At 38.2% G+C, this 19,617-nt stretch overlaps 1 long non-coding RNA gene across 1 annotated transcript; it reads left to right on the top strand.

Moving 5' to 3' along the window:
• Nucleotides 1-416: 416 nt before the first annotated feature.
• LOC106918891 (uncharacterized) lies at nucleotides 417-19,176 on the top strand. The gene is made up of 3 exons (XR_015762372.1): nucleotides 417-938; nucleotides 2,577-2,698; nucleotides 18,475-19,176. It is a non-coding gene; the product is annotated as an uncharacterized LOC106918891 (long non-coding RNA).
• The last annotated feature ends 441 nt before the right edge of the window (nucleotides 19,177-19,617 follow it).

Below are 19,617 nucleotides of genomic sequence, written 5' to 3'. Positions count from 1 at the left end.
TTTTCGAAAAGTTCGCTCCTGGTGATGAGAATTCCGGTGCTTTTTTGGGGATCTTAGCTTTCGGCTAAGATCACTGACAAGAATTGATATTTCCCTCCTCCTTTCTGAGAATTATTTCTGCCTATTATTCATGCAATACCTTCTTTTTATTATTTTAATTAATATGTCAAAATCTTTATAAGAGTAGACTATTAATACTATGCAAAGGAAAAATACTAACCTTGGTATTTTGGCACAATGATCCTCCATATTATTTAATATAAAAACTAGAAATGAAAGCTTAAAATAAAATGACTTAGTGTATGTGCAGTCTGTTACTTGCAAGTATGACTCTTCCAAGAAAAAAAAAATATCTGAAATGCTGTCCTTATGAAAGTGCTGCAGGTCTTTGGAGCTCACAATTACACAAACTAATACAGAACAGTCATTTCAATAATAAAGAACTGAGAAGATCACTAAGCTCCTAAACATAATTTGCTAGATAAGCAATATTTTATCTCTGCATAACAGACTTATGTTTTGGACTAACTTCACAACTATGTAATGCAAATGTAATTAATGAATTGATTTATGGATGTTGTTCTGCGCATAAAAGTTGTTTTTTTAATCTTTAATTTATTTTATTTTTTTATTGTTTTGCGTTGAATAGGACCTCAATCAGTTTTGTTATTCTATTCTATTCTATTCTATTCTATTCTATTCTATTCTATTCTATTCTATTCTATTCTATTCTATTCTAAACAATAAATATCAGAGCTGACCTGTTTGGTCACATAACGAACTAGCATACTGAGTTGGCTCAGTCGCGAGTGACACACCTGATTGCCAATCATTCACACCTGTTAGATGGAAAGCCAGGAAAACACGGATAAACTTCGTTTCTTTGACCTTCTGGATTCGCTGTTCCACTTTACACATCGTAGGGCAAATACTTAAAGGTACATTTCAGCCACTGTGTTGTGCGCAGCTTATTTAAAATCTTTAAATCTGGAAATCTGGTGATTGTTTTTAGCCGTCTGTTAAATTTGACGTTGTGGATGCCTGCTGACCCGAGACAGTGGCAGCTATATTTAATTATATTAATTTATATTTATTTCAGATTTTGATGGTGGAAAACAAAGTAGACAATTTTAGTAACGGTGCATAAAACAAAACTGCACATTATGAGTGATTCTCAAATTTATTTATAAAACAAATATAACCTCATTAAATAACAAGCTTTCCGGATGATAATCATTCTCACCCATTGCACCGATTAATAAGTCAAAGAATGTTGGGAGTTACATTTTCATTGTTACGTTTGTATCTGGGAAAGGTAGTGTGTGTATTCAGTTCCCACGTGTTGGAGCAACGTTTTATTGCAATTACATATGTGAATCCTTTGGAATATGCCTCTACTGGCATTATCATCTAGAGACTAAAATCAATGCCCAAAATAGGTTCTTTGCAAAATAGCTCATGCTTAGCCAGACTGTGTGAAGAGAGCATCTATGAAGAGCAATTTTCAGGTCTTGCCACAGTTGGATGTGGTCTGGATCTCTGTGTCATCCAACCACATAAATAGTTTTTTAATCTAAGCTACTCCCTTGTGGGTCTTTTGTCTTACTGGCAGGCAACCCTTTGTCCCAGTCTCAAGTCTTTTGCAGAAAGATTTCTTGCAGAACTGACCTGTATTTATTTATTCCCTTTTCTGGAAAATATTTAACAGGATATCTTATGTCTTTTTTTTTCAGCAATGTTTGTATTCTAACAACTCTCCCATAAATACTAGATATACACAGTCTGCAACTAACAACCAGTAGGTGAACAGCTACTCCCATCTGAGCAACTCTCTGCAACTCCTCCAGAGGTGCCGAGGGCTTCTTGGCTACCTCTCTGATTAATGTTCTCCTGTAGCTTTTGGTGGACAGCCATGTCTTCAGATGATGAATTTAACAGATTTCTGTGAGATGTTCAAAGCTTAGGGCGTTGTTTAATGATGCAACCCCGCTTTGAAGATCCTTGCAACCTTATTCCTAACCTATCTGTGGTCGTCTTTAGTATTCACGATGTTGTTTTTTTTTCACTTATGTTCTCTAAAAAAAACAAAAAACCTTTGAGGCAAAACCAGCTGGTATTATACTGATAATAAAATGCACTCAAGCTGACTTTACTTCAAAATGAGCGGACTTCTTAAGGCAATTGGTTCCAGTGGATTTAATTTACTCCTTGAGATGCAGTAAAGTCTGTCCTTGTAACGTGACGGAAATTGAAAAATGAAACGGGTGTGAATATTTTGCGAGGCACTTTCTGCAAGTCTCGTTTCCACAGTTACATTACATTGAAAATTCCTCCCACTTAAAATGAACATCTACATCCTGTTTATTTGCTTTTTTTGAATGTCTTTTATGCAAATTAAAACTCCATACACGAACTGCTCATTACCGCAATTATGTTCAGGAGACTAGCTGTGCGCATTTAATGTATCCTCTTACAAATTTAATCCAGACATCCTTTGCATGGCTAACAATGACACATCTGTACCTAATTCCACTCTCTTTTGTGTTTTTTGCATTTCTTCCAATGTGGCTTGACAGAGCACCTGGTGCAAGTGGAGCTGGAAATCCTTATTGATTACTGCTCTGTGGAAGTGGTCTCAGGCTGTATGGCTTCCTTGCCATATCCTCTCCAGGACCGCAAGCGGGCAGCAAAAGTAGAGGTCAGTTTATATAATGGACACAATATTTGACACCGGCAGAGAGGAAATGAAATTTATATTCTGTATTGGGATATTTCATGCCGGACAGATAAGCAGGTCATTTAGGTATGAAGAAACATTTGGTTTCACATGATAACGGGGCCCTATCTTAATGGCACAAAAACAGTTTCCCTTGGAATTATTTTTACTTGCACAAGTGCTGCAATCAAAAGCAACAACAAAATTACTTTGTGTTTCTGTAAATACAGTGTTGCTGGGCAATTACACTTATCATGCAGCCAACGCAACAAATTTTTGTCCAGACTAATTTGTCCCCTTTCGGTCTTGAGAAACAACAGATGTAAACACTGCTTTTGCTTCTTTTTAAAAAAATATATATATTTAAGCATTTATGCCTCTGCCTCTATTTTGAACATAATCACTCAGTTACAGCATAAAAGATGCCTTTCAGAAATTGTATTTTGAAGCGAGAATGTTACCTTTGAATAAAAGACAGTAGCGCGGTTGCGAGGCTAACTTCTCTGGGCTTGTCTGTCACGGTTTGTACAGATGTTTCTTTTTTATTTTCTGCAAGAAATACATCAGAGACGCCCATCTTTCCAAACCTCCATCTATCTTCCTAATAACCCCATTCAAAGTGCCTCTGGCCTTGTTGTTAAGAGAAGATTAGCAGTGGTTCCACAGTTGTGGAAATTATTGACTGCATTCTCCTTTATGTGTCCCCTGATAGCGCAAGCAAATCAAATCTGAAGCATTCAAAGTTGTCTGAGGCGCAACATGTAATGAGAGCCCTCTTTGTTCTGTACAGCAACCCCGCCTCACATGCATTTTAGAGCCGGATCAATATCTGAAATGAGAAGAGAAAAAGTGAAGGTCTCGAAACTTTAAACTTTGCAACTTTTCAAAGTGTAATTACAGTGTACAAATAGGATTTTACCCAAAGCGGTGTGCATGTTGTTGTTTTATTTTTTTTTTCCCTTTTTCCTCCATGCCTTGAAGGACATTTCAAAGCTTTTAGCTGAGGCTGAAACCACAGGGGGACAGCTGGTTAGCGTAGGAAAAGCGTTAGTGAAGAGTTCATGTGTGCAGCTCTCCTTTACTGCTGTCAGCTATGCTATACAGGCCCTCTCTGAAGCAGATGATAAGCAATCCGCTCTAATAAGGAGAGCTGAAAATGGTGCACTTTTCAGATTTGGGGGGATAAAAAAAAAATAAATAAAAAGGTCTTTGACATTGTATATGTATAGGGTTTTATGGCATTTCTTCTAAAGCAAATTCCCATATTGAGATTTCTTCTTTTTAATTGGCAAGTTAAAGGAAAAACATTCTTCGGCAATATTTACGCGTAATATTTGGCATATTTAATAAGGAAGAGCAGTTGGCATATAAAGGGTTAAGCAGTTTTTTAAAAAGTATTTTTAGCAATTAAGCTTACATTTAAAGTGATTGTTTGACATTTGTCTTCTACATGTATTCCTTATGCTGTTGTTGCATAATTCACAGCCTGCGCCTTATTTAAAAGTATTCATGCCCCTTGACATTTTCAGGACTTTTCATGTTGGAATTAGAAATTTCAGTGTACTTTATTGGGATTTTGTATAATACAGAAGCACGAAGCAGCACATAAATATGAAGCAGAGGAAAAATTAAACTTGTTTTTCCAAACGGGAGCGTGCCAAGAAGAAAGCCATGTAGGGGACGAGGTGACCATGTGGAAGAAGGTGCTCTGGTCGGATGAGACCAAAATAATTTTTTGCTGTACATGCAAAGCACTTTATGTAGTGTATAACTTGAACCGAGTGTCAGCCTGACACTCGGTTCACTTTTTAATGACCTAGTCAAAGTCCAGGCCTAAATTCATGGAGAGACTTGAAAGTTGTGGTTCACAGAGCTTGAGCTATTCTACCAGGAAGAAAGTTTAAAAACCACACATCTTCGTCCTTCAACTTCATAACAAGGCACTACATTGTGTCGGCTTATCACTGAAATCTTTGGCTGTAAAAATGACAAAATATAAAAAGTTAAAGGAACATAAATACTTCTGAAGGCACTGCAGCTTATGTAGTTCGCCAGTTCAGCCACTGCCTCGGGCCAAGTGAATTTTGTAAGAATTTGTTTTGCCACCTCTGCCTGAACCTGTTCTTCAACCTTTGGTCAAGCTGTAGATTTTTTTTTTGTTTGTTTTTACATTTTTGAGTGAGTCAGAGATAAGCGCAAACATTTCATCATTAAAAGAAATTAGCTCGACATCTGTTGCAGATTTTCCCGAATTTCCCGATTTAAGTAGGTTTTACAGATTTCCCAGAAGATATGTAGAATGAATTTAATCCCATATTGTTTCTCCATTTACAATCTAAATTCATGTACAGATGCTTCATTTTTACAGCACATACACTGTGCTGCATAAATTAGTTAAAAAACAGAGAGAGATGTATGTCAGCTCATTCCTAAAGCCACATGGATCATGATAAGATGTCCCAAAAGTTTTTACATATTCCCTTTTAGAGAACTATTTAACTAATGGTAGGTTGAGTACTTCTCTAACATTTTGCAAATGAATTCTTCTGGGAGCAGTGTTTTTGGAGGCAGTTTGCTCTCCTTTGGTCTTCAATCCAAAAACATTATTTTGAAATTAGAATTTCTTCATCTAATCAGTCTATTTCTACAACCATAATATATACTTGTGTTATAATAACAGCTAAGAAAAACCCATATGTCAACAATGCAATTTTCATGACATTAGGACCAGCAGGTGTATAAGCAATGTAGCTTTTTAGGACTATGGAACAAGGACTATAATTGACCGAAAATGAACCACAAAGTGAATACAAAGGTGAAATTGATGCTGACTGTGCCTCAGATGTTTCCTGCAACTTCTGGTCGTGAGTTGCTATTTAGTGTTTTATCTGGACTTAGGGGGAAATAAATCTACTGAAAAATCTTCAGCAATTTAAAACTCCCAAGCAAAATAAAACTGAGTATTAATCGTAATAAAATAAAATGGAGTCAGTTTACTTGCATAAGCATAGAAACTATTTTATAGGACACAGTTGAAAAAATTGTCAAATGGGATTTAAAGTTATCTGAATCTGAAGATGCAGATATCAAAAATATTAAAAGGACAATTTGCTTTCTTTTTAAATGAGGTTCTCCTAAATATGCTCTCAGCATATTTATTTAAGTACAACTAGTAGAAAAAATGGCTTATCCAAGACTAAATTGAACTTCTATCATTGCAAAACAACCTCTCATCATTTTTAGTTACGTGATCACTGTTCCCAACCTTTAATCCATTGTTAATCCAAAGTTGTTTACCTTTTTTGCTGTTGTTTAACATAGAAGTCCATGATTATTTATACAGGAGGGATTGGAGGCTGTGTGTCAACAAAGATATTCCTGTGTGAAACAGAACATAAAGTTTTTCTCGTCAGAATAACTGTCTCAATTATTAGCGAAGTTGTACATAAATCAATAAGATGATGTTTGCACAAATTGTTATGACAGTTATGACATTATAAATGTTTTAAGATAGTAGACGTCTGCTTTGATTCTAGCCTTTCCTGGACTATCTACTATCTTGAGCCTCTGCGACAACTGATCTGGATTTAGGCTAAATGAGGAGGAGAATCATCTGCTGCAGGCGAGATGTTAACTAGTTTTAGTCTCCAACTGAACCTCATCTCTAAAATCATAAATTAGTTTTATGTTTTCTTAGCTAATGTTAGCTAAACTCAAAATTCACACTTTGACAATAAAATTGTCCTTAAAGCACACAATATTTTACAGTGTTGTATACTGAGTATGAATTTTACTATCAAAATTCACTTATTGGTTTGTTTTAATTTTTTTATCTATGTGTATTTGTACTAAATTAAGCAATACATAAAAAAATAATTAATTTGAACCCAAATATGATATATTTATATTTAATTCGATATGTTGGTCATTTTATTCCACTCTTTGGTAGCTGTAATGTTGATATTTATTACTTTAACACATTTGTGGGTGAAAAATGTAACCCAAAATACTACAACAAAAAGCTCCAGGGTTACAGTTAAATCTGTCTTAGATCAAACTAGGCAAAGACCAGCAGTTTTTAAAGTGTAGATTTATAGGGAACAGAAAAATCAGGTGGTCTCTCTTCCATCTTACAGTAGAAAATTATATTTTGTTATAACATTTTCTCAGTCTTAGCATTCTGAGCATAAAATAAACATCGGTTTAATAAATTTGCATTTAAAGAAATTTGATCATTTCACTAAAATACTTAATTGTTTTGTCTTCCAGAAAACATATTTTATTTATATAATATTTTATATTAGTCATTATTTTACCTTGAGTACAATAACAGACAGTTCTTGTTGCGTTAATGATATGTTTTTTCCCCCCATGCCAAGTCTATTTATACAACTATAATTAATTTTGTCACAATGACAAGATGTCAACTTAATAATTTTCATAATATTATGAGAAAATATTACTGTGCAAGAACAGGTGTATATGTAGTGTCTTTAAAAAAATAATGTAAACAAGATTTATAACCGAGTAAGCACGAATCAATTGTGCGTGGCTATGATGCTAAAATGATTATTCACTGTGCCTTACCTGTTTCCTGTAACTCCTGGTGACAAGTTAGCAATCGGGGCAACGATTTTAATGTTTTGATCATCCTAAATCATCGTCTCTCTTTATCTTGACTTTGTGGGAAAACCATCAGCAATTTCAAAAATGGAAAATAAATTTTGTATTAAGACCTTAAGCAGAATCTCATCTGAGCATTTTCCTTCTCCAAGAATGACGTTCACAGCTATTAAGCAGGCCTGTGACTTTCACCGTGATTCAAACTGAGGTGCTTATGCTTCAGCTGTACTACTGAACAGTATACTTAATTGTCTGCGTCCCACTGTGCACAGTTTCTGCTTTATCTCCAATAATAGCCAGACATTGTTGAAACGGTTGTTAGCATAAAGCAGAAATCTTACAAGGATATTGCCAGTCTAGTGATATTTTGGCCCAGAAATCGCTTTGATCTTTGCCTGAAACAGCCTCCGTTTGATAAGGCTTTCAAATGAACCATGGTGTGAACCTTACTTTCCCGCCTCCTAAAATGGCATTGAGCAAAGATGTGCCTGCTCGTAAGCTCTTTCATGGCTACCACTTTTTTTTTTGTATTATTATTCTTATTTTTCCAGAAGAAAATCACAGGCACTAAAAAAATCAAACTGTCTTCAGTCAACATTTAGATTCCTAATATGCTGTGCGAAGTGGAGGCGCGAAGGAGGAGACTCCTTTCATTAGACACTTCACTGAGGCTGTGAAGTTTGCTCCCTCCATCTGAGATGACTTTAAAAGAGAAACAATGCCTCTGCCTATTGGGCCTTTGGAGATTTTCTCTCTCATCACATATTAATGAAAGCGGTGGCATGTATGGAGTTAGAGAGCTCAGGCAGGAATAGTTGTGAGGATGCCAAAGAAAGCTCAGTGCATGTTCACAGATATTTAACATATCTTCTCGCTCAAGAAATCTTAACTTTAACACGAATGTGCTTTGCACAATTTGCACCTTTGCCCCTCAAGCACTACACAAGAATGTAGAATGTATAGCAACTGCCTGAAGAGGGCGCAATTAACCTGAGATGCCACCTGTCACCTTTCTCACTCACTTTCTCACAGACGGTGCACAGAAACGTTTCACTAAAACATAGATGTCTCATGCCAGTCACGCATGCAGTAGGAATCAGAGGTGAGTTCGTGCCAGTTATAATGATCAGAGTGTTGTACATCTGTTTCCAGCTACGTCTTTAATGAGACAGGCCCATCACGAGCCTTTTGATATCCTCGGAGGGTCACAGCGCGCAGACACATTAACGCTCGTAATTTGCAGCAAATCAAGGAATTTTTCCGTTTTGTTTTGTTGGGACGGAGGATCACACCAATTACCAGTTGTTTATTGTTTGCTATTGTTGCACTTCGCTGCAGTCGAGTGATATCTGGATGTCGGCCGCGACACCACATCAGCTCCGAGTGGAGGAGCTCTTTTGAAGCCTTTCATTTCGTCTTGCCATATTAGCTGCACAAAGTGGCCCTAGACAACATGCTGCCTTCGCTTTCAAGATAAAAAAGAACCGAGCATTACATCACTTTGTAAATAACTTGACGAATTCAGGAAATTGCAAGTAAATTGGTCACCTAACAAAAAAAAAAGAAACGACAACAACAAAAAAAAAAACACCCACCCATTTGGAAAAATGTGTTTCATCTATTAATTTGCCTCAAGATAACAATCTTTACATAATCGCTCGAACATGGGAACAAGAGTTTGTGTTCGATTGTGGGCATATGTTGCTGGCTGCAGACAAAGCTCCCTTTTTCCTCTCTTTTTTTCCGTCTCAGCCTTCCCCCCCTAGCCCCCCAACCCCGCTCCGATGGAACGGCTGATTCGCGAAGGCAAGAAAACTCATGGAAATCAGCAAGGCCTTCATTATACCAAGGTCATTACATCTGGCTTTTATCCTCCTCTGTACTTATAGGGAGGTAAGGGAATCCTATTCCACATCACCCAAGGCCTCACCTTTGAACACACATGCACCGCCTTAGACCCGGGCCAGCGTTTACACACACACACACACACACACACACACACACACGCACACACACACACACACACGCACACACACGCACACACACACACACACACACACACACACACACTCCCTGTTCCTCTTTCATTTGGCCTCCTCGGATTTCATCATTCACTTTTACATCACATTAGTGCGGCGTGTTAGTGGTCGGCTCGTCTGAGAGAGAGAGAGAGGAGGGCGGCCTGTACATCCGAATGAGACTGAATAATGCACGGCAGAAGGCTTGCAGGGTGTTCGCGCCGCTACACTGTATTTACAGAACAGCTAAAGAAATTCCATGCATGAAGAATGACGGATATGCCATTTAACATCTTGGGTGGGTTTTACATCACTACACACACACACACACACACACAAAAAAAACACTGCTGGGTTATTTTTTGAACCCAGATGCAAAGTTTAGGCTGTTGGGACAGGGAGAGTTGTAGGGTAGTTTCATCTAAACGTTAAATCACAAACTCTGCCGCAGCTTAAAGGGATCCTCATCAATCCTCACCGAGCTGCTTTGAATTGTACAACCATCTGATCAGACTTCATTTAACTTCTTCCAATGAATATAATTTGAAATGGTGAGTTAATGACAGAATTGACTGTCATTAACAAGGTTCACTTAACGGTGCAGTAATGTGTATTTTTCACACACATAATGACCTTTTATTGCACAATCAAGTAAGTCTGTTACCTTCAGCTGTTACAAAAACGCTGTATATATCAAACATGATTTCAAAGTAATTAGCCTTTGTCTCTTTAAGAAGCTCCTGATCTTTCCGACACTCCACCCACATATAATATGCATATGTAACGTTTTTCCAACCAGACAAAATGTATCATATTTCTTATTTATTTATTATTCATTTTCATACTGCGTTTTAAATTGGACAGTTTGTGTGACTGGAAAGACTTTATGTTCCATTCTCAGTTTATTTTTCTTCTAGGAAGGTAATAGGTCCCACATCCAGGTTATGAGATTTTCTTTTCTCCCTGCTTATTTAGTAGATTTAATGTTAGACATTTTTTTTTTTTAACTTTAACCCATTTTTTTTATTTTTTTTGTCTTGAAAATCTAACCCAGTACACTGGTTCAATTGGGATCTTAAGTAAACCAGAGAGCCTATTACTTGATCCAGCTGGATTTAAAAAAAGATTGATTTCAGCCCAGCAGTCTTTACAGCGTAGACCTACAAGGTACACTAAAATGTAGGTGGTCTCTTTTTACTCTTCACAATAAAGTATCCGATTATGTTGTTTTATAAGTAAAATGTTCTCATTCTTTGCATCAACAGTTGAAAATAAACATTATTAATTGAAGAAAATGTGGTTTTGTGTCTAAAATGTTTTTCAACGCTTACTCTCTGAAAAATATGAAGTATTGTGAACCGATTTTTGTTTTTGTAAGGACCTGCTCAGTGATCTGAAGAAATAATTTTTCTTGCGTACAATAACAAATGAAGTTGCTTTAATTAGGCCATTATTTTCAAAGTAACCTAAACCCACATTGCTAAGGGTAAAGGGGGGTGGGAGGGGGGAACGCTCCACTTTTAACGTTAATATTTTTAATGGACATCACAAGACAGTTGAGTCTAACTCAACAGCACAGTAAAGAGGAATTTTAAAAAAGGAAACGTGTGATCACTAGGGAAGGAAAGTGCTCTCAATGTGCGCCAAAGATGGTGTCTTCTGTCTACCTCGGTGTCTGCGTCTGATTTGAGACTCTCCATTGATCTGATCCCACCTAAGAAGTGGCGAGCATATTAAAGCGAAGCTGTGATGGCCGAACGTTTCTTATCAGGGGCTGTAGCTTTCGTCCAGGTTTTGGGGTGTTGCAAAACAAAATGTATTTTGAATTTATGTGCTGATTAGAATAAAAAAAACCCAAAAGAAATCCCAAACAAGTCCAGCGCAGTGCCTGCCAACATACACTGGCCTTCGTGTTTGATGCCGATTTCATTTAATCTTTAGGTGAAGCCTGGCGTTTCTGTCCCGAATCCTTGATCCGGGTTCACCTTATCGGAAAAGTCTCTCTTGCTGCCGTCCAAAGTAAACAAGGTTGTTCTTGCACCCCCTCTTGTTCAGGGTTCACAGGCTCTCTGCTTGCCTTTAGGTAAAGGGGTTCCTCTGTTATGCTGCCCATCCACAATGATTTAACTATATTTCAAACTTCAAAATGAACACTAAAGTCTTCATCTGTTCTGGATGAGAGAGAACGGAGAAATCCGTCTTGACAAAACACACACATATGGTGCCTTACCCTGGAACGTTTTTGGCAACGACAAAGGAAAATGTATTTCAGTGGGGTTTTATGTGACAGATCTATATGAAGTAGGTCATAATTGTGAAAAGAAAGGATATATCTTTCATTGACCCTCAGTAGTGAAATTCAAATAGAGAAATTAAATAAGATAAGCTAACGCTGGAGCAGCTACAAGGATAACAGTTCTGTTTTGGGAGTGTATTGACAGGAGGACAACTATTATTAATGCATTCTTAAATCTGGAATTTATAAAAATGCAAGGTTTTTGAATTGTTAAAAGGAAATCATAAGAAACATAGCAGTATGGAAGAAATAGGAATGAAATTCAGGGATTTTTTTTTAATACACCTTTTTCATAATGCCATGTCTCAACTGTGTTTGTCATTTTTATGTTGATGTCCGGTGAGTGCATTCTTTGAAGTGTTCTTACTGCTTGTCTAGTCCTTTATGTTCTTTTAAATAAATAAATCTGAAGGTTTAAATCTTCAAAATTGCTGTGTGTGGTGGAAAACTGAAACTCCAAACACGCCACCACTCACAGCAAAACATGGTGGTGGCAACACCTTCCTGTAGAGGTTCTTTTTTTCTTTTAGCAGCGAGAGGGAAGCTGGTTTGAGTTATTGGAAAGGTGGCTAGCACTTTGTATCGCCTTGTTGCTGAAAATGTGCTATATAAATAAAATTACCTTTAATTTTGCTAAAATTAAAGGTAATTCCTTGGAAGAAAACCTGTTCTTACAGCAGGTTGCAACTGGAAGGCTTACAGTGCCCATGAAAAGTATTCACTCTCTTGGATGTTTTACCCTTTTTGTTGCTTTTAAAAATTAGTCATGATCATCATTTTTTTTACAAAAAAAGAAACAAAAGTACCTCATTAATGTCAAAGTGAAAATTTATTTTTTTTCTTTACAAAATAATGTCAATGAAATAAAAATATGTAACATAAAATAAGTGGCTACATAAATATTCACCCCCTTCAAGGCAGTTTTTAGTAGATGCACCTTTGGCTCTGATCACAGCATGGAGTCTGTGTAGAGAGGCCTTGGTCAGGTGTGCACATCTGGACTCTGCAATTTTCCTCCATTCTTCCTCGCAAAACAGCCCTTTTCAAGTGAAACCACAAATTATCTATGGGATTGAGGTGTGGGCTTTGAGTGGGCCACTTGACAAACATCCACATTGCTGTCTTCAAATAATTTTAGTTGTAGTTCTCTTGCAGTTCTCCTCTGGGATTTCCCTATGTTTTACCTTCTACCTTTACAAACCTTTCAGAGCCTGCTGCTAAGAAGTATCCTCACAGCATGATGCTGCCACCATTGTACCTCAAAGTAGGGATGATGCGTTTGTGATGATGTACAATGTTTGGGGTGAATACATTATCTAGGCACTGTAGATCAAAGTGTTATCATTTCGCTAAAAAAGTCCAAAGTCAAGACCTGAATTCATATGAGGATCTGCTAAGTTGATGTGGGCAGACACTCTCCATATAACCTCCATAAGAGTTTTAGATATTTTTTTTTTTTTTTGATAAAATGCCTTAAAGTATAACTATATTTTGATTGTAATGTAACAAAATATTTTAAAGCTTAACATTATTACCTTTGTAAGATCCCGTAGGAGTTCACAAACATCAGACAATGCTGTTTCTGCTGTAACCTTTTCCAGCAGCACGAAAACAATGCTCTGCTGTGTTGCTCTCGCCGCTGGATGTTTTATGAGAAGTGAAACAGATGTTCGCTTTTTCGATTGGGTTTGGCAGAAGTGCTCAGGAGACGGCCCTGGAAAAGGACGAGCATTAGGCACCTGATCGGACAGGATCAATGGGAAGCAATTAGACGATAAGTCTGTGACTGTTCGGAGGCCGAGACCTTTTCCGGCAGAGGGGAGGGAGAGTGATCGAGTGAGGGAGATAAACTGTTTAATATCTGAAACCTGAGCATATACCCTCTTCACACGTGTGCCGATGAAGCAGCGTCGTGCAGTATTTATTATGCGCTTGTGATTATGTGCTTTGCCTAACACCTATTGTCATAAAGATGCGCGATTATTATGGGAGCAGGATTTTTTCACAGCAGGGGAAAGAAAGGGGCTGAGTCGACAACAGGTCGGGCCTCCCTTTGTGTCTTCGTTTGATCGCTCAGCAAAATTCATATTCATGCTCCCAATGTGCACACAGTGGCACGCTTTATTTCGGTTGCATGTATTAACAAAAAGCCTCACAAAGTCACATTTTGTACTTCTGTAATGCAAGCACAAGGCAAAAGGTAACGGAGGAGCTAGGTTCTTCACAGCAGAGGTAGAGACAGCCTCCAGGAGCTGGCGTCTTGTTATTTCTGTAGTATCCCTGGGAAAAAGGTTAAGATCTCACAGCGGGCTGATTATTAGGCTAAACCAGGGTGCACTGTGTTCTGTGTGGGCTGAAAAGACCAGTTCTGACCATTAGTGTGCCTCCTGTGCCCCAGGTCGAGACTACAGAAGCAGCTTGAGCATTTTTTCTCTACTTTATGGGTGTAATGATGTCACACAACACCTAACTGCATACTTAATCCAGCCTTTGTGAGGTTATGTTTTGATTTGCCTGTTTATCTGAAAGACATCTCATTTCAAATGGACGTACGCACAACGCAGTGAAGTGCCTTCTCTCCCCTGCTTGAATCCTCTGCTGTTGCTCACATCCGACACTAGATGGCTGTCTGAGCTGCATGTGCTTCTCAAAGAGCACATGTGATGCTGCTGCAGGCCTCAGAAATGCACATCCTTTTTTGTTAATAATGCTTCAAGACACCTGGGTTATGAATACACAGACATGTCACCCAGCTTCATGTTTTGATGTTTGAATTTGCCAGCCCTTCGTTTGTTTCATGAGGTCTCGAACAATGGATTTAAATACGCTGTCATCAGAGGAAGTTAGCCACAGATGCACACACGCGGAGGTGAAAGGGCATCTGAGTTTGTTTAAAAATAAACTCTATGCTATGTCATTTTCAATCTATGCCCCACACGTTTAGATGTGTTTTTTTTTTTTATTGCTTCAGGTAAACTGACAGGACTGAAAACAAATTTTGATGTGAAAGGCGCCGTTGAACACATTATTTATCATGATCGTTTTAAATTGTGTAATTATTTAAAGTCATCTGCCATTTGTGGCTCGTCTGTATGGGATTTTGTAGAAAGCCTTTTGTAGTTTCATTACGTGTGGTAAGTGCAGCCACACAGAGCACTTGCTTGGATTGAGTTTAAAGACTGTCTTTTTTCGTCCTGGTTCGGAGGCCTTCCATCTCTCTGGCCTGGAGCTTCCAAACCGCACAGCCGGCCAGTTCGCGGTGGCCCTTTTATTATGATGTCAGCACTTTGCTTAAAAGAGCATTCAATATCTCCAGGATGACCATCACAGGAACATCAGTGGGATAGCACACAGGCAAGAACCAGATGGCCATTCCTCATTGCCGGTCATTTACTTTTTTTTTTTTCCTTTCCGCTCATTGATTTATTGGAAGCTGACAGAGTAATTGAATTTAGTAGCAGTGATTATCACAGCTGAACAGGTTGCCTTTTTTTCAGCATCTGTTTGCAGTGGTTCACTTTGTAAAGGAGTTTTGTGGCTATAAGATATTAGCTGTTAGATAGACAGATAGATTCTATAACTTAAAATCAGAAGGTCAATCATTATTCTCATCATCCTACAGTTTTAAACACTGAAAAAACTAAAAGGCTAATATGATCATGAGTGGTATAATTTAAAATGTCAAAGTTAAGAACTGTCATAAGACTAATGTTTTGAGAGAATAAAAGTTTCTGTTTGCATCTAGCTTTAGTTTAGAGACATGGCTGATGCTAACGTTAAACTTGCTGTAAAATGCTTATTAGCCCTCAAGTATCATGGATGTGGTTTTAAAAGAAAAGGTCAGCTTTTATAGAATAGTTTTTAAAAGTTTATTACCATTTCTGTAATATTTCAAGCCCCGATTCTACTAGGTGTGCTAGAAATAAAGTTAGAAAACCAGTGGGATTCTGTAGTTGTGTTGATAACTACAAGCTCATAACAATGTATGTTCCCTTATATTATTACATTCAAATAGAGAACATACTCTGAAATGTATATTTTATGTCTCTTTGTGTTCATCTGGTCCAAGAAGATACAAATGATCAAACGCGCTAATAAATAATGGAATTCCAACTTAATAGGGTGCTGCTGCTGTTTCAAACAACAAAGGACATCTGAATTCTTGGTGCAGTATATTTCTATTAGTTGCTCATCTACATAGACAAAAACAGGTGAAAAGAAATTGAAGAAGATGAAAACCAGGCAAGAACCTTATTTTTCCTCTGCATATTTCTATTGTAACTGTGCAACTTGCTACTGCAATGATATATTTTGTTTTATTGCAGAGGGACAAAAACTGGCTCTGCACTGATGGATGCACACATAAGTTTTAATTTGCGAAGTTCGTTGTATATTTTCTGATTTCTCTTTAGACCCCCAAAATAAAAACAAACAAACAAAAAAAAAACTGCAAAGACAGAAGCCAAAGAAATCCAGTAAATTCAACTTAATAAGGAAGCAATTGAGTGAAGGAGATCTTAACAAGTCATAATCTAAAGATTTCACAGTGGACAGATATAACTGTGCACCAGAGGTCTTGCATGCAGGCTCTTCACAAGAGCTGGAGGCCAAAAACATCTGATGCATTCAACTGGTGTTGGTTTGTTTTCTGACACACAAACCCAGGATTGTACTTAATTTCTTTTTGGCTCTAGTGGCCTTTATTCAATAGTTAATTGACAGGAAGGTGGGTAATGAGAGAGGGGGGAAGACATGCAGCAAAGGTTGCCAAGGCCGGGAATCGAACCTGCGACAGCTGCGTCAAGGACTAAGGCCTCCATATGTGGGTTGTGCTTAACCCCTGCACCACCACAGCACAACCCAGGATTTGACTAAATTTGCGAGACACGGAAAAGAATCAGTTCTGATAACACATCCCTCACCAACCTCCATCTATTTGCAGTATCTCTGGCTCCATAATTCATGCAAAATGAAATGAAAACCTTCTTAGCAATATGTAGATTTCCTTATGCAAAACAGCATCACCTATGGTGCACCGACCGCAGCTAATGCCTTTGATCAGCCTCTCTGACATTCTCTAACTACTGAGAAGAAAAGAACTTAAAAATTGTAAAGGCTCTTAATTGAAGTGAACATAAAAGAAGATACATGGTGTTAATTGGTATACGCTAAGAATAATCTAGACCTTGGAGACCACTGTCCCTTACCGCTCCCCACCCCTCACCACAACTCTGCCAAAGTGTCAGGATTTACATCTTTAATTCAAGATTTCCCCACATTAATTACCTCGCAGGCAGAGAAGTGCGAATCACTTCATTTTAAAGTATAATAAACATCCAAATAGCCCCCTCCCTGCTCGTCCATGAATATAAATTTTGATTAGAGTGCAAAAACACTCTTCTACTTCTTTAAGGGGAGATGAATGTGGGCTGGGAAGATTTTTATTTTGTTAGTTATAGCCTAACTTGAGTCTTTAACCAAAAAAAAAATTACAAATGTGAGAGCAAAGAGAGAGAGAATGATACAAGTAAGCAGGAAAATATATTGTGTTTTTAAATTTTGCAGCAAATTTTAATATCGTGTGCAGGGAAATGAATAAATTTTCCAATATGATCTTTGATTATGAGAAGAATACAGCGGCCTCTCTTTTCCTGCTCAACATGCTGAATGGGACAAACTGAGTGGCAGGATGGAAGTGGGAGGATCCACAGTGACACACATACACACAGACTAGCGCAGGAACGCACACACACACACACACACACACGCACACACACGCACACACACACACACACACACACACACACACACACATGCTGACAGACAAATGACCCTCTGATGGAAAGTGAAGCACTTTGAAGTCCTTAAATGCAGCACAAACACACCTCACACTGTAGTATTATAGTGCCTGCTTTTGTTTGAGTTAAATTTTTTTTATCTTGTGAATAGGTTCATGAGAGGATGTTTTTTTGGGGGGGTAAATAATAAACATCTGTTATGATTTATTGAAACTTTTTGAAAAGCATCCCAGAGTGGCTTGAAATTTATTGAGTTTATTAAGCCACAACAAGCAATTTATGTAAACACAGTTCAAACGAGTACATCTCCTGTACACCTTACAGTCTTTGCTTTTTTTTTTTTTTTTTGAAGCGATTTATTTTGGGAATTTGTTTTAATTTATTGGCTCAAAGTGCACGGCGCTCTGTGTAAAAACTGAATTGATACAGAAACCTGCAGGGACACATTAATTAAAATAGCAATCTAATTAGCATTCCGCTGTGACCTAAAAGTTGAATATTATTAGAGCTGTAACCCTCAGCTGCGATAGGGGAAAAAAAAGAAAGGAGAGAAGAAAAAAAAGCTTACATGACGGTGAAATTGAAATTCAAAGAGCTGCAGACAATGTACACACAGATCAAAAGAATAAACGGGGAGAAAATAACACACCAAGAAGTTTTACATTTCCTCATGAGGGGGAAAAGCAGCAGGCTGGTGCGATCCTGCACCCACATAAAACACCCACAGTCAGTTTTAAGTAGCAGGGTAGTTTAATCTGCAGCGTGGATGAAAATATTGACTGTGACTCAACACTGAAGCTATTCTGGAGACTAAATGTACTGTTTTTTCTGCCTATTGAAGTTTAAAGTAAGGGCTTAAACAATGTTTACAATTAGGGTAACTTGTGCTTAAAAAGCAGAGATTTAGAGGTTTACATGAGCCACTGAACTCTGACCAAACTTGTTTAAATAGAGTTATTATTCCGCCATGTTAGTGTCTTCTAACATGGCGAATGTCAACATGTTGACATTGTCTTCTTTCAGAGACGATGCCAACAGGAAGTCTATGTAGGCGAAACATCTGTCAGGACAAGATCTCTTCCAATTCTTTGGAGGAGTGGAATCAGGTGAGTCATCTTGGAGACGCCATCTTGTTTCTCTACGATGGTGGCGGCGGTGGTAGGTGGTTCAATCCCCACTTTGTCTGCCTCCGTCATCGTATCCAAGGGCAAGACACTTCACCTCCTGGAGGGGGTCAGAGGTGAATCTGTGCATGAATGGGTGAATGTCTGAATGTTGCATGAAGCACTTTGGTTTGTTTTTTGAAATTCTCCAGCTTCTCTTCAAGCTCTAAATGACACAACAGGGCAATGTTCCACACAGCATAAATAAAATAGATAAAAGAAGCAAACCTCATTGAATGTTGACCAGACCTGACCTCAACCCTGTTGAATAGTCATCAGTTATACCTACATGCACAGTCTGCACCAGGAAACCAACCAATAAGCATGACTATTTGTGGTGAAAAGAGAGGTTTAAAAGAAAAAAAAAACTATTCAGTGCCATAGCATGTTACATATAAGATGTGTCCACAAACACTTGAACAGGTGCTTATTTTTTGAAGAAAAAACCCTCAAAAGCATATCTGCAAAAAGTAATTGACAATCTTGTCACTGTTCACCATTTACTCAAATGGTTCTACCTGCAAAGCTCTAAAAAAACGAGACCCTTTCTCATTGGGTGCAATTCAACACCCACCCCCTCTCAGTCATATTAAAGTATAGATGTCTTCAAACCTCTGATCTACAGGAAGCAGATCAGAAGTTTCCATTGCTCTGCCAGTTGACACCACACTTGAGGCTGACATGTTTCATCATCACCAACTGAGTTGCTACCCTACCCTAAGCGTCAGGAGAACCCATATCAACTACCATGACTTGCTCCTTAAGCCCTGCACAGGTCACGGCAATCAAAACAGTCTTCACAGGGGTCAGCGCACGCCACTCGGCTCAGCGTTACCTCTGCTTAACCTTGAGGGCTGTATACGTTTCCTCTGCATCCCTTCTGGGAGGCTTTCATACGTAGCCTTGCCTCGCGCTGTCCGAGCCGCCCGTTTTCCTCGTTGAGGGCCTCCAACGCTCCTCCTGCAGCTCTACAAGCGGCCGTGTCCCTGCAGTGGGCCGACAT

Source organism: Poecilia mexicana, unplaced genomic scaffold (assembly GCF_051168715.1).
Source record: "Poecilia mexicana isolate PSO_F unplaced genomic scaffold, ASM5116871v1 scaffold_2, whole genome shotgun sequence".
Lineage (NCBI taxonomy): Eukaryota > Metazoa > Chordata > Actinopteri > Cyprinodontiformes > Poeciliidae > Poecilia > Poecilia mexicana.
This window is presented reverse-complemented; position numbering and strand designations above follow the sequence as displayed.